Genomic DNA, 14690 nt, shown 5'->3' with positions numbered 1-14690 from the left:
ATTTACTTTGAATCTATTACAGTCAGCTGTAAACCACTTTGAGTGATAACTGATGTTGCACTTTTAGCCAGTGTTGTGTGATTCTGCACTTGGAACATATAAAGTGAGGTAGGGGGGCCATCCCTAACATGGTAAAAGCAGAGGCCTCTTCCTTGTTTTTTTTTTTTCTTTTTAAGCAGGAGCTGCAAGTGATTTTAATGATAATTAATTAAATATTTTTTTTGCCTGAATGGCATTCACAGAAACTGTATTCTGCAGATCATTAATGTTCTGTCTTTTGTAGGGATGTATCCTCAATTCCTTCTTATGCAGGTGGACCAGTGTCACATAACGTGGGATTTTTTTTTTTTTTTCTGATGCAGTCTGATCCAAGAATTAAGACATCTATCTGAGTACCACTGCTGGTGTAAGATTGATTATCATCTTAGGCATCAGACTTCCAAAAGATGTGGGAGGAATGATTGATTATTCGAGACATATGAATGTTCGGCACCCCAAAGACAGATGGAAGTAAAGGTGTTGCCACATTCAAATAGTTGAATTCATCTGCCGAAATTTGACAATCTATAAATAGGTCTTGAATGTTACCTCGAATTTGTCTGTATGCCCCATTTAATTCATTAATGGAAGTTTCACAATAAGTCTCATCAATCAAAAGTTGTTTCATCCTGTTGGAATAATCTCTCTTGTCCAGTACCATAAAAGAGGGGAACCTTGGACTTTAACCCTTGAAAAGCATAAACTGTATTCGCAACTTTATTTAAATGCTGATCTCCAGCTGGGTTTTAATGAAAATGTATCAATAGCTTGTTTATTAAAACTAAGGGCTCAACAGATATGCAAATGTATTTAAGCTGGTTTTATTTGGGAGCAACATTCGATTTAAGTTTGAACTTATATTTATAAAAGTTAATTTTTATGGGATGGTGCTGCCTGGGTACCATGGTGTAGCATTTGGATCCGGGTGACTTACCCTAGATGAGAGTTGAACCTTGCACCTTTTGCATGAGGGGTGGATACCTTGACGGCTAATTTAACCTCACAAAAAATGTGTCATTTGAGATCTGTAAACTGTTATAAAGTAAAACTGTTTTATGAACTGGGTGGAGCTTGTAGGGAGGCTTGAAAATCGCGTTTATATCACGTCATCGAAAGCCAAAAACACCGAACACCATTTAATCGAACCTAAATAATCTAAAGCGCACAATATCAAACATTCAGAACAGCGAATTTTTTCCCAGGGAAAAAAATTGCTATTCTGAAACACATTCACACAACACAGACACACCAAAAAAACAGCAATCCACACACTTACACTTAAAACCATACATCTAACCCTACACTAAACTATACAAACACTACTATCTATCCACCTACCTTAACCCAACCCTAACCCTAAGGTCTGTCACTATCGCACACTCACCTTACCCGCGCCCTAACCCTAACTCACTTAACCCGCCCCAACCCTAAACTCTGTCACTATCACACACTCACCTCACCAGCACCCTAACCCTAACTCACATAACCTGCGCCCTAAACCTAACATCCACACAATCACACACTTACCTAAACCCCCGTAACTTTCCACCACAGTGCTAAAAATAGCGAAGCCACAGAAACAGACAACCGAGTTCTTTCCCTAGGAAAGAATTCGATGTTCTGCAGCTTCGTTATTTTTAGTGTTCAATGCATAGGGTTCGACATTGTGGCATTCGACATTATCGGCTTTCGATAATGTGATATGAACCCTGAAAATCACTTGGTTTTATTAAGTGATTTTTATTGGTCTAAAATAATTTTTAAGTGTGAGTGTAATTTGATTGTTTGTCTGATGAAGTCTTTCACATAAAAAGATGAAAGTGCTCATCATTTTATGTATGAATACAAGGACTGGATTTCAAATCTACAAGCAGTGATTTTAAAAAAGTTTTTAACTGGATTTTCCTTTAAGTGCAATTCTGGTGCCTGTATTTCCAGCTTTCAGCGAGCCGTTTGTTCCAAGTTTGTGTTTTGGATTGTGATTAGACTTTTTCAGATGATATAAGAAAGTAATTTAGTCTTGCAATGTGCAAAAGCAACCTTTAATGCAGGAAAGCTACAGCACCAAGAAAACATCAGTTTGGAACAGAAATGTGATATAAAAGAACTTGAGCAAGAGGGAGTGTATAAATATTGGGAAACTGATGAAGCATAAACAATAATAAACATCAACAAATGTAAGTAAAACTTATTAAGGAATACTTTAGAAGACAACAATTAATACCAGAAAAATAGCATTGATATCTAGGAACAACGTCCAAGCTATAAACTAGTTCTTCCTGTCCTTAATTACAGTTTTGCAGTGATTGACTTGCACCAAAAGATGTTAGATACACTGGACAGTTGCTCATTAAATGATTTACAAAAATCAGTGCATACCAAGATTATGTATTCCCCATTCTGAAGGGCACATGGGCCTCCTCAAAACTGAGTATATGCATAGATCTGCAATCATGAGACTGCATACATATCTGCTGACCTCACAAGACCCAAATGTAGTGAAAGTTTTGAAACATGAGGAAAATTAGTCTAAGATGACTTCCCTGCTTAGTTTAGCAGAAGCATATATGCATCAAGCAGGAATGGAAACCAATCCAGGAGTAGATAAAAATCATGCAGCAACTGAATGTGCCATAAAACAAAAGAAAGAATATAGGGTGAAAGATCAGATGAGAAGGCAAGAAATGTGGAAAATATATAAATATAGTTGCAAGTATGGAAACTCTTCGAACAACCTTGTGTCGATCAGGATTGGATGCAGTAATGTTAAGGAGAGTTAAATTTAAAACCAAAAGATTTAAAGTTAATAATGGTGGCCCAAGGGGTCTACTTTATAACACCATTTCACTGATGTTCGAAACAGCGAGATGAAAATGTTGGAAGTATGCAATCACAAACTACCGGAACATCGTATTCCCTCTCCAGGAAAGTAACCACTTGGCCACCAATGATAACATTACAAACTGAAGCAAATTACACCTACTGAAGTGGGGAGCTTCACCCCCACACCCCCCTACTTAAATATACCAACTCTGTGATTACACTACAGCAGAGAAAGGGCAATGTTCATCATGGTGACCAAAGTGGTTACTTTCCAAGAGAGGAAATATGATGTTCCAAGAGTTTGTGGTTGTAAACTTCCAAAGTTTTTGTCTCGTTGTTTTCAACATCAACAAAATGGTAAGTCAACAATATGAAGGGGACCTGGCCCAAGACAGTGGACTACATACACTTTGGTTTACAAAGTCCATTAAACATGTGGGAGAAACAGACCAATGTAGGTTTTGTAAAACAGAAATGGAAACAGTTGCACATCTTTTTTCTGGTTGTGATATACTTATGACAGAAGAACTATATACTGAGAGTCATAATAGAGTGGCAGGACTGTTCCACTTGGAATTGTAAAAACATTATAATATTAAAGTAGCTAAGAATCACAGGAAACATGAGACACAAAGTATCATAGAAGATGATGTAGTTTATATCGTATGGGATCATCCATTATCAACAGTTCAAATAATAGAGGTAAGAAAACCAGATGTAGTAGTCCATGAAAATAAGAGAAAAGTAGCATTGATCATTGAAAATGTTACAGCCAATGACTACAGTGTCTTACATATAGAGAGGCACAAAGTTATAAAATATCAGGATTTGCAGGCAGAAATGAGGACATTGTGAAAGGAAGACACCCAGACAGTTCTATTAGTAGTATGAGCAACAGGTCTTATAAAAAAGAATTTATAATCATACTTAAATATTTTACCAATACATCTAACTCCTTATGAACTGCAGAAGGAATTATTACTGGACACATTGATGGTGCTGAGAAGAGCACTTTTGGCTAACATCAAAGATGAAAACAATACTAATTTCATGAATTTTAATCATACTTTGACTTAGGAATGGGGTCCATTCATGTCATGGTAATTGAAAGCCAAATTATTGGAGAAATTAAAAAAGAGACAAACTAAATATTAACAACTATGTAACTTGTTGCATAGCAAATTGGCTCACAAATAGAACCCAGGACGTAACAGTGGGTGGCTCTAACTCCTCCAAAAGACCTGTCACTAGCAGAGTTCGCCAAAGTTTCAGTACTTGAGTCACTCCTCCATGACTGTCATTCACTGTTAGAAGGTCAAGGCTAATGTCAAGACTAATGTTAAGTGTTTGTGGCTGGCCATGTTTGTAGATGACTTTAAACTTGGTGTCTTCATGACCCATCAAGAGGATACCAGTATCTGTATGAGGGCTTGTTCTAATCAAATAGTTGATGTCAAAATCATGGACTAAGACTAAATGCCAAGAAATGTATAATTATATGGTTTGGGAAGCATGACTCCCTTTGTAACTATCACAATGACAGCAACCCCCTGAAAACTGATTCTGTAGTTAGAGATCTAGGAACATATAAGGAAAATGAACTGTCCTTTTATCTCCATGTATCCACTATTGTAAGGAAGTCTTTTTTCATCATACAGCTTAGATCTAAGGGTATGGTGTCTAAGTCCAGGGCTGTCATTTTTCCACTGTACCCAGCTCTCATTAAGCCAGTCATTGAGTATAATGTTTCTTTTTGTCTATACCTGTCCAAACACTTGTCACAACTAAAATTACCACAGTGCCATCTCACTAAAAAAGTCAATGGCCTAAATCATAAAAACTATGGAGATTGCCTTAAGGCATTGATCTGATGTAGCCTTTTCCAACCATTCCTCAATGGATGTGTCTTGTATCTGACCTCTGATCTGGCTTCAGACACTTCTACACTTTGGATCCAGTGCTCAGACTCCTCCCTTCACCCATAATTTTTATGTAGAGAGTGAGCAGCCTCAGATCTCATTTGCCGTCATAAGCATTTGATGGCTCTTGGTACTCAGGAATGTTTTATCTGAAATTCCTTCAGGAAGATAAGTGACTTCTTAATTAGTTTTTAATCTACTCCCTTATGAGTGGTCCCTAAAGCCATTTTTAGTGGAGCAGCTTTTCAGCCATTAAAGCCAACCTTGTTGTGACCTCTTTACTTTTTCCAAAAACACCAAAATACAACAAGTATTTTGCTCTATGTTCCTGAGAGGGGAGTCACCCAGGGACTCTCTAATGCACCACTGGCCCCAGGCCACCTTAATGCATTTACTCTTGTACACCTGATTCCAGAGTTTCTACAGCAAACATCTGCAGTGAAGGTCACCATCATTCTCATAGCCCCTTATTGGCTTCAACAAGTGTGGTTTTCTTTCCTCTGGCCTCATCAAGTCCACCCTTCATGGATGCTGGGCTCAGACCCAGATCTTCCCTCTTCCTCATCAGGTTTGCCTCTCCTGAACATCCAGTCCTTCAAATTGACTGCATGTTTTTTTTCCAAGTCCATTAATGATTCTACAGTCCAGGCTTTCAGCCTTAGTTTGCATTTTGTCTTCTTCCCCAAAACCCACTTCTATGAAAATTTACAAGAATGAATGGAAAATGTTTTCTATTTCAGTGACTGAAAACAATATTGCCCCTTTCTCAGCTCCTCATTTTGCAAATTTGGGCTTCCTTGCCTATCTTTTTTAATGGGGAACCAGTTATTCCACCATCAAAGTATAATTAGCTTCAATATCCCTCTTTCCATGTGGTTGAAAATCAAACGTCCATTCCATTTCTTAGATTATCCAAGGCTTTCCTTTGAGGCACTTTTCTACTACATCCTCCGCTTAGAGACCCAGTTCCTCCATGGGATATTACTGTTGTGCTACAGACATGAACTAGTCTCCCATTTGAACATTCTGCTAGGGTTGATCTGAAGTTTTTATCATGGAAAACTATTTCTGGTAGCTATCATTTCTGCCAGGAGATCTTCTGAGCTACATGGCCTCAAAACCTACTCACCTAATTTTTCAGTCAGAGCGTCCCTAAAAACCAACCCCTCTTTTCTTTGCAAGGTGGCTTCTGAATCATTTTTTTAATCAATACATAAATGTTCCAGTGTTCTTTCCATATTTTTTCAGACAAGAGTGAATATACCTTGCATTTGCTTGATGTTCATCATCAGTTATGCTTTTATTTACATCTGACAAATCCTTTCAGAAAATCTGACCAATTATTTGTATCTTTGTTCATAGGTTTATAGGTAGGTACTATACTATCTGCCTGAAGGCATTTATAAGCCTAGCCAGAATGTGATGGCTTTCGCTGCCCCCTTAGATTAGTTCCCTATACATCTGTCCAGCAGAACCATTGAAGTGATTCCTGGGGTAAACTTTCTGTTTCCCATCCACTCATCAAGGTTTCTCTTGAAGTGGGTTAGTGAAGAGCTCTGCCTAATGTAGATTGGAATCTTGTTTCAGAGCATGGGAAGTCTCTGGGACAGGAATCTATCCCTCCAGCACGTCGTATTTATTGTTGTGGTGAGGATTAGATCCCTGGAGCATATGGCTTGAGGGGATATGGTTTTCTTTAGGTGGAACATGTCCATCAATTCTGGGTTGGACATGGCCTTGTATGTCAGGCAGAGATTATCTCTGAGTAGGTGGTATGCAACCGAGTACAGCTGGAGTTTCTTCAGTCGAGCTGCATAGGGCATCTGCTTGAGGCCAGTGATCCTCTTGGTGAGGTACTTCTGTGGTCTTTCCAGGTGTTGCAGGTGTCTTGTAAGGTACATCCCAAATGGGGCATTGTACTCTATGATGGGTCTGATGAGTGATGCCTAGAGGGGCCCAATGACATCTTTCGATCTGAATGCAAACCCTTTTGTGATTAGGTGGGCCAGATAGAAGGGTTTTCTAACAACTTTGGCAATGTGATTATCAAAGGAGAGGTTGCTATCTACTTGGGTCCCCAGATCCCTTACTACGTCTTCCGTATTTAGGGGGCTACTACCTATGTGGTAGTTTGTGGGTAATTTGTTTTTTCCAAAGGGGATGACTATGCACTTTTTGAAATTTAGCTTGCGGCCATGGTTTTGACACCAGGTATCTGTCTCAGTGAGACCCTTTTGGAGGATGTTTGTGTCAGCAGGAGAGTCAATTATAGCCCCTGGTTTGCAGTAGTTTGCGAACTTGGTCAGCCATAGTCCTCCTGTGCTTGCCTGTACCTCTGAGAAGTATATGCCAAGGAGGGGTCCTAGGACTGAGCCCAGGGGAATGCCACTTGTAACCAGTTTAGAGTCAGACCTAGCTCCCACAACTCTTACCATGTGGGTTCTGTCCGTGAGGCAGTTGGCAACCCATCTCGTGATGTAGGGGTTTATGTTCAGACTGGTGAGCTTGTCTATAATACCTGAGTGGGGAATAGTGTCAAAGGCCTTTGCAAGGTCTAGGTAGGCTGTGTGGACCACCTTTCCCTCATCTATAGCTTTGGTAACTGTCTCAAAGAAGTCCATCAGGTTTAGGAGGCATGATCTACCTTTAACAAAGCCGAACTGGGTAGGGTCCAGTGTTTGGAGGTTTTCTATGTCTCTGTTAATGAAATCCACGATGATGCACTCCATAGCTTTGCAGACCAAGCTAGTCAGGCTTATAGGGTGATAGTTCCTGGGGTCCATTGTGGCTCCACCTTTGTGGAGTAGAATAACTGTTGCTGTGTGCCACTCTGTGGGCATGTAGCCTGTGGAGAAGCTGAGTTTAAACAGTGTATTTAGGTGAGGGGTTAGTTCATCTTTGAGCTCATGTAGGATGCAGCCTGGGACACCATCCAGTCCCATTGATGCTGTGTTTTTGGCTTTGGAAAGGGCTGTTTTAACCTGAGTGTCTGTGATTTCAGGGGCACTACATTCTTCTGGTATAGTTATGGGCCCTTTTGGGGGTGAGAGGGAGGTGAAGTTTGCACTGAACCTGTCTGCCAGGATATCGGTCGGTTCAGTTTATTTTGTGCCATTCTGCACTAACTCTGAGCAGATCTGAGAATTGCCACTTAGATTCTTGACATAGCTAAAGAATGCCTTGCCATTAACTTTGGAGTCCATGGCAATTTTTCTTTCGAAGCTAGCCTTGGATGATTTTATAAGAGAATGTAGTTTCTTGCTGATACTGATCAGGGATGTCTTCCCTTCTTGGGATTTTACTCTTTTCTGTACTAGTTTCCTCCTTCTATTGTATAGCTTGTTTATGGCAGGGGTCCACCAGACTGCTTTCCTTTTCTTGGAGGAGTGAGTTTTGGTTTTGTTTGGGATAGCATGACCCATGCATTCTTGTAGGTGCCTGTAGAGTGCATTAGTAAAGGATTTTGCAGCTTGGACAGCGTTATTCTTTAGCATGGTGGCTTTGAAACTTCCCACCTTGGTCTTAAGTAATGTGAAGTTTGCTTTTGAAAAGTTTTTTCATGGTGTTTTTTTTGACCAGGGGTGGTGGCAGAATGTGGATATCCAGAGTTATTAGTTTATGGTCAGATCTAACCAGCGAGGGGTGTGGAACACCAGTCGCCCATGTTGGTGATGACCAGGTCCAATATGTTGTCACCTCTGGTGGGGATGTTGACCAGTTAATCCAGGGCTTTTGAGTTTATAAATTCTTGGAAATGTTGGGCAAGGGAGTTTGTACTTGAGTAGTTCTCCCAATTAATGTTTGGGTAATTGAAATCACCCAATATCAGGGTGTTTGGTAGGACCTTTATGTTTCCCAGTGTTCCCAGGAATGTGGAGTGGGAGTCCTGGGACATGGTGGGTGATCTGTAAGAAGCTATAATTTGAATAGCAGTTTTGCCTGTTGTTAGTTGCACGTGGATGATCTCTGATGCATTGTGCTGTGCCACTAACCTGGAGGTGTGGGTATCCTTGATGAATATGGATACTCCCCCACCTTTTGTATTTCGGTCAAGGTTTTGTGGCCGAAATGTATGGTATGAGTTGTAGCCTGGTAGTGCTGGGGTGCTCTCTGGATCCTTAAACCAGGTTTCTGTTACTGCACATATATCAATTTTCTCCATACTGAGGAGTGCCTCGAGTGTGTGCATTTTGAGGTTTAGACTTCTGGCATTGAGTAGCATTACCCTCAGTTTTTTGTTACTTGTGCTATTTATGGCAGTGGGTTTGTCTTTTGAGCCTTGCCTGAAAAAGGCACTATGGGGGTGGCAAGAGCCTTGGCCAGTATTTGAAAGCCTAAGGGTGACAGGTGCAAGCCGTCTCTAGTGAAGCAGTGTGGCTTATTGAGCATGTCATCCCAGGCTGACAGACACTGGATCCCCTTTGAATGACACCAGAAGCTTAGCCAATTGTTGAAACTGATCATTTTTTCTCTATACCATGGTATTATTCTTGGTGAGGGCAGGATGCTACTCAGGGTCAGGGTCATACTGGCCTGGGCTATGTGATCAGAGAGCTCCTCCATGTCTCTTTTCATGTAGTCCAGGGAGGTACGGCTCAGGTCATTCACACCAACATGGACAATGACAGAGTCATATTTGTACTTGTTCTGGAGTGACCTGAGTGCTTGTGTTATGTGGCGGATCCTAGCACCCGACAGGCAGCTAACAGTAACCTTCTCCTTGTTCAGCCTAGTGAGTGGGGCGTCAGTGTGCCTGACTATAGAGTCACCTATTACTAGTGTGTTGGGTATGCTATTTTGCCTTAAGGGCTGTGATTGTGTGGCACACTGGTTTTGTGAAGTATGTGTTTCATGGTTTGTGTTGGTGGGTGGAGGTTGCTTGGTTGTCTGCTTTGGAGGTCTCTGTTGCTTTTGCAGATTTTTATTTAGAGCCTCCGAGTATGTTTTTGTGTATTTATGTGTGTTTTTTGCCGGTGCTGGTTTCATAGGTCTATGTGAGACTGGTGGTGTGATGCAAGTAATTCCCATCTCCTCTTGACTGCCTGGTCCTGTCTTGGGTTGAGAGAGCTTATCCTCCAGTTTGGCTGTATAATTGCATCTCTCTCATGTATTAGTGTTTGGTGGAAGGAGGTGAGGGTCGTCTGTGTACATGAGGCAATTGTAATATTGCTTCGAAATGCCCAGATTCACCAGTTGGACTGGAGACTACACCTGAAACTGCCCTTTGTACATGCCTGGATAGGTACAGTGAACTGTCTACTGCTAAATTGGGAAAAGTAGTATTCAAAGTCACCCAATAGCACTATTTGTCTCAGTGCATTTAATTTGCCTATCAAGAAAGATGATTGCCTCTTTCTTCAGCCCCAAAATCTCATTCCATTAGATCTGCGGTTTCATTTACACCCTTCTTCAATAGTGCTCCACTTGATGACACGTGCTGCAGCTAAGTGGTCCATGGTACATACCTTCATCTCACACAATAAACTGGATATGCAACCCAGATCTTGAGTCTTCTTTGGTTCAGCTCTGCCCTGGAATATCCTTCCATAAGACCTCTCAGGTAAGAAAGGAGCTGTGGACTCTGTCTCATGCATTGCAAAATGGGTGGAAAAAACAACATGAAATTCAAAAGTTATGTACTCATCATAATTTTAGATCTTTTTGTCTATTTTTATCCTTCCTTAACTAACCTTCACCATCCCCCTCCTTGTTTTTGTGGCACACATTTTTTTTTTTCTCATGTTCTCATTCCAGAATGAGTCTAGCTGTCCTTGCCTTAGCTCCTGAAGGCCTTTCCTTTCTCGTTCACTCTCATTTCACAAGGTGGTGGTGTTTAAGTCAGATAAGCTTTTTTGCTGTCAACACCTTCATATTTTACAATGTTCTGTTGTTGGGAGGCCAACTTGATCTCAGGTAACTTGCTGTCTACATAGGGATTATGGGTAGGCAGAGGAGCCTTAGTACTGGATCCAAAGCTTAGAAGTGCCAAAGCCAGATCCAGGATCAGATCTAAGACCCATACTTTGAGTCAGGATGGAAACAGACAAGACAGATCTATCATTAGAGTGAGTAAAAACTTTTGGTTTCTCCTCTTGGTATCATATAGGCGAATGAGAGGCAACCTTTGCCTCACATATAGAGTCTCATCAAACTCTGTTGTGTCAGATCTATTACACCTTTGCAAGTCAAATGGTATCATAAACACTGAACCAAGGAACATTGATTTATTTTGCAAAATTAACAGAACTTATTGGAGGCATAGATATGTATCACAGAGGAAACCACTTCTATAGAACCAGCTTCCACTCTGCATAAAGCAGAGTACTTCTATTACCCATACAATTTAAATGAATGGATGGGTAACCCCAAATATATCCCCAGTTTAGCACAACTGACCCACATGAATAGGGAAAACAACTAATTACCTCAACATATTATCGTTTGGTCCATCATTGGCTATCCAGATTGCAAAATATTTGGGCTATTAGTTATCATGGGAATATGAAGCTATGCTTATTGGGGTCTTCATAGAACAATACACTGGTATGTACCTATGAACCTATAAGAATTAATTTGGAGCATTACAGTTAAGGAAGGGAGACCTTTCCTGAAAAGTAGATAATTACAGTATCCATCATAAAAGATACTTATCCTGAATTGGACTAAACAAATGGAGCTTAAAACCTCATTGCAAGTTTTACAGGCAGACAGCCTCTTCTGAAAAAAATATGCTTCTAATAATGGAAAGACCAGTTTAACATATTAGATATTTTATAATTTCTTTTCAAAAGAACATAAAATGTTAACACTTTCATGGCAGAAAATAATGTTTACATCAGTCAACCTAAAACTTTTGCCCACTATGTAAAGTACATGTTTAATATTTCGAGCATTCAAAATAAACTTACATACCTGCACAAAGCAAGGAAGTCAGCTTTTATTATTTCTTGGGCATGAAGTATAGAAATACAGCAAACAGACATAAACCCGGAAATAAATGGTGATACCATTTTATTATGTTGGGTACCTTTAATGTGCCAGTGTAAGCCAGTGTAACAGTTATACGTTAAGCATAAGAAGTTAATAAAATGCATGCAAGAACACATTGCTAATGGTCAGAAATTGCTCTTGTTTTACTAGTATTTACTTTTTTCTCTGTATATACTAATGAAAAGGCTTAGTGAACCTTAATGTATTCAATGTAGATAGTTTGTTCATATCTTGGGGAGCATCATTATTGTTGAGTCTTGGCATTATTTTGAAAATTTGACAAAGTATAAACATACTTTAATTTGTTAGTCTAGGGAAATGTAGCTGTTTCAAGCGTATGCAGTCACTGGCACTTTTAATTGCTTGCATGATTTTTATATGTGAGTATATTAACTACTGCATCATGTATAGTCACACAAATTATAAAGTGCTGCACAATATTTTAAAATACCCTTCTTAATTAAGTGCGATGAAGTTTTGTTTATCCATTATTCTTTTTTTCTAGAAATGCAAGAATAATGACATAGAGTTCTTTTTGACACTCGACTTCTTTTATGAATACCTATAACTGACTCTTTATATGGAAGAAATCTGAAATGCCAATACAGAAAAAAAAAATATGTTCCATTGCAACTATCCAGGTGTACCCGCTTAACCAACAGGTACAGTATATCGCATACATGTGCTCAGATGTCTATCTATACATTAATATATATATATATATATATATATATATATATATATATATATATATATATATATATATAAATGTTGGGCATATCTTGTCAAAAATATCTAATAATTAGTATTTTATGTACTGAAGAACAACACAGAAAACAAGAAAGAAGGAAAAACTACTGCAAAGTAATAGTCTAGGAGTCTCAGTGGACTTATCAGCGCTGAGTGCAAACATAACAATCATCAACATTTCCACTAATAGCCTGTCATTTTTTACCGCTAGAAGTAGACTCAAATATTGATTAAACTGAGGTTCGGATTGATGACAAAAAAACAAGCAGCAATGTACTGCCAATTAGACTCAGTGGGACCAGCTATATTTATATATTTGTGGGAAAACATTATATGATGAAAAGTATCAGTCATAATTATTGAGCCTACCATCTTGTTTTCCAGCTGACCCTTGGCACAGTATAATTAATGCAGCTGAAAAACAACTTGAGAAATGAAATTTCCATATGATTCATGTTACAGGAAAAAACACACAATTGTCATTTTCTGTCTTTCATTGTCTCTGTCCAATGTCTCTCATAGTTGCTAAATCTATAATATGATCTATAAATACGCCCATTGTTATTGCCCATTGCTCTGCCATCAGATGATACAGAAAAAAATTAAAAATACATATAACAAACACAAATTTCTCATTGGACAAACTTACACTTTGACTGGCACATGTTGATTTAGTCTTCCTAACAATTTGTCCCAAAACGATTAAAGGAGTGGTGCTACAACTGAAGAGTCTGGAACTGTAATACATATTACTGCCACATTACAGCTAGGCATCCTGAGATACACATATTTAGAAATGTTTTACACCCCTGCAGTATCTTGTTTTTTTATAAAATGTAATACTTAATGTTTTAAGTCAACAATTGATATTTTAGCTGAAGATCTAAACAGCATAACAAATTCCCCTATCCTATCTATTAAATTCAGATATTTCTTGCCTTTGTATAAATATATAGTAGAGAAGTCGTGTCAGTTCCCTTTAAATGTGCTGGTTTGGAAGGGATATGTAGTATTAGGATATATTGTCCTTTTACAAATACTGACCCAAGATCAGGCAAGGATGTTACATTTAATGAGGAAGGTTAGAATATTCATGTTCAGTGTCTTGATTTGGTGTAGGAAGTTTGTGATCATTGGGTCAAAACAGTGTCCTGGAAGGACTCTTAAAGGAATTATATATACACCAGAAGGAAGAGAATCCAAATGGTGTCCCTATAAGGAAGGTGTCTGATACCTTTTGAGTAAAAGCCTGCTAGATATATCCTTGCAAGTGTAAATAAAGGATATATATTGGTTTATTCCTAAATGTGGAATTGCAAAGAAAGCTGTTCCATTCTTTTGATGAACCTGAGAGAAAAATTTTGACTGCAAATTAAATTGTTTGTTATGAACTGCAGTTTATTTTTTCTGAACTGTTTTTATTAGAAATAAACAAGAAATTTAAACTGGAATGCTGTTTCCAGTGACTTCTTTTTTTTTTTTTTTTTACAAACAAAGCAATGGACTATTATATATTGAAATCTGGCCATTGAATGTTCACAGTTTTTTTTCATACGACTTAAAAGAATTTCAAGATAACTGAATCTTGTGACTATTTATCCCTTATTAGTACCCAACCTAAAGCTATATACCCTTTCTCTAGGAGGGCTAGGCCCATCATACTTCTAGTAAATTTGTGGGTAACCATCCAGTCATTTAGGCCGGATCAAAGGATCTCAGTATATCAACCTGCTTAACCAATAGGTGCAATCCATAGGTGGAGAGTCTGTCTGTCCAATACATTTTACTTATTTGCTGATGAAGATTAAGTTACCAAGTTCTGGTATTTGTAGAACTAATAGATACAAGACAGATCTAGGACAATTGAGTCTCTATTGACATGGAGGGTAAATCATAGATCTCCCTTCAGAAGTCTATAAGATACTGAATAAAGGGACAGTGCTTCCCATCTCGCTTGGTTAATCAGGGCCTTTAAGCTCATGATCTTCTTTGTTAAAATCCTCTGGGGACTTTCTGGCCTACTAGGTCTAGTGAGGTACATCCTGAAGGAGGTCATTGACCTCTACAACTGGCATAATCAATGTTGAATATAAGAGAACAATGACCTATTTAGATCTGAATAATATTCCTTTAGCAATTAGCTGTGTTAATTAAAATAATTTTTCACTC

Source organism: Protopterus annectens, chromosome 11.part0 (genome assembly GCF_019279795.1).
Source record: "Protopterus annectens isolate FY-2018-M chromosome 11.part0, PAN1.0, whole genome shotgun sequence".
NCBI classification, from domain to species: Eukaryota; Metazoa; Chordata; order Ceratodontiformes; family Protopteridae; genus Protopterus; species Protopterus annectens.
Note: the sequence above shows the minus strand (reverse complement) of the source record.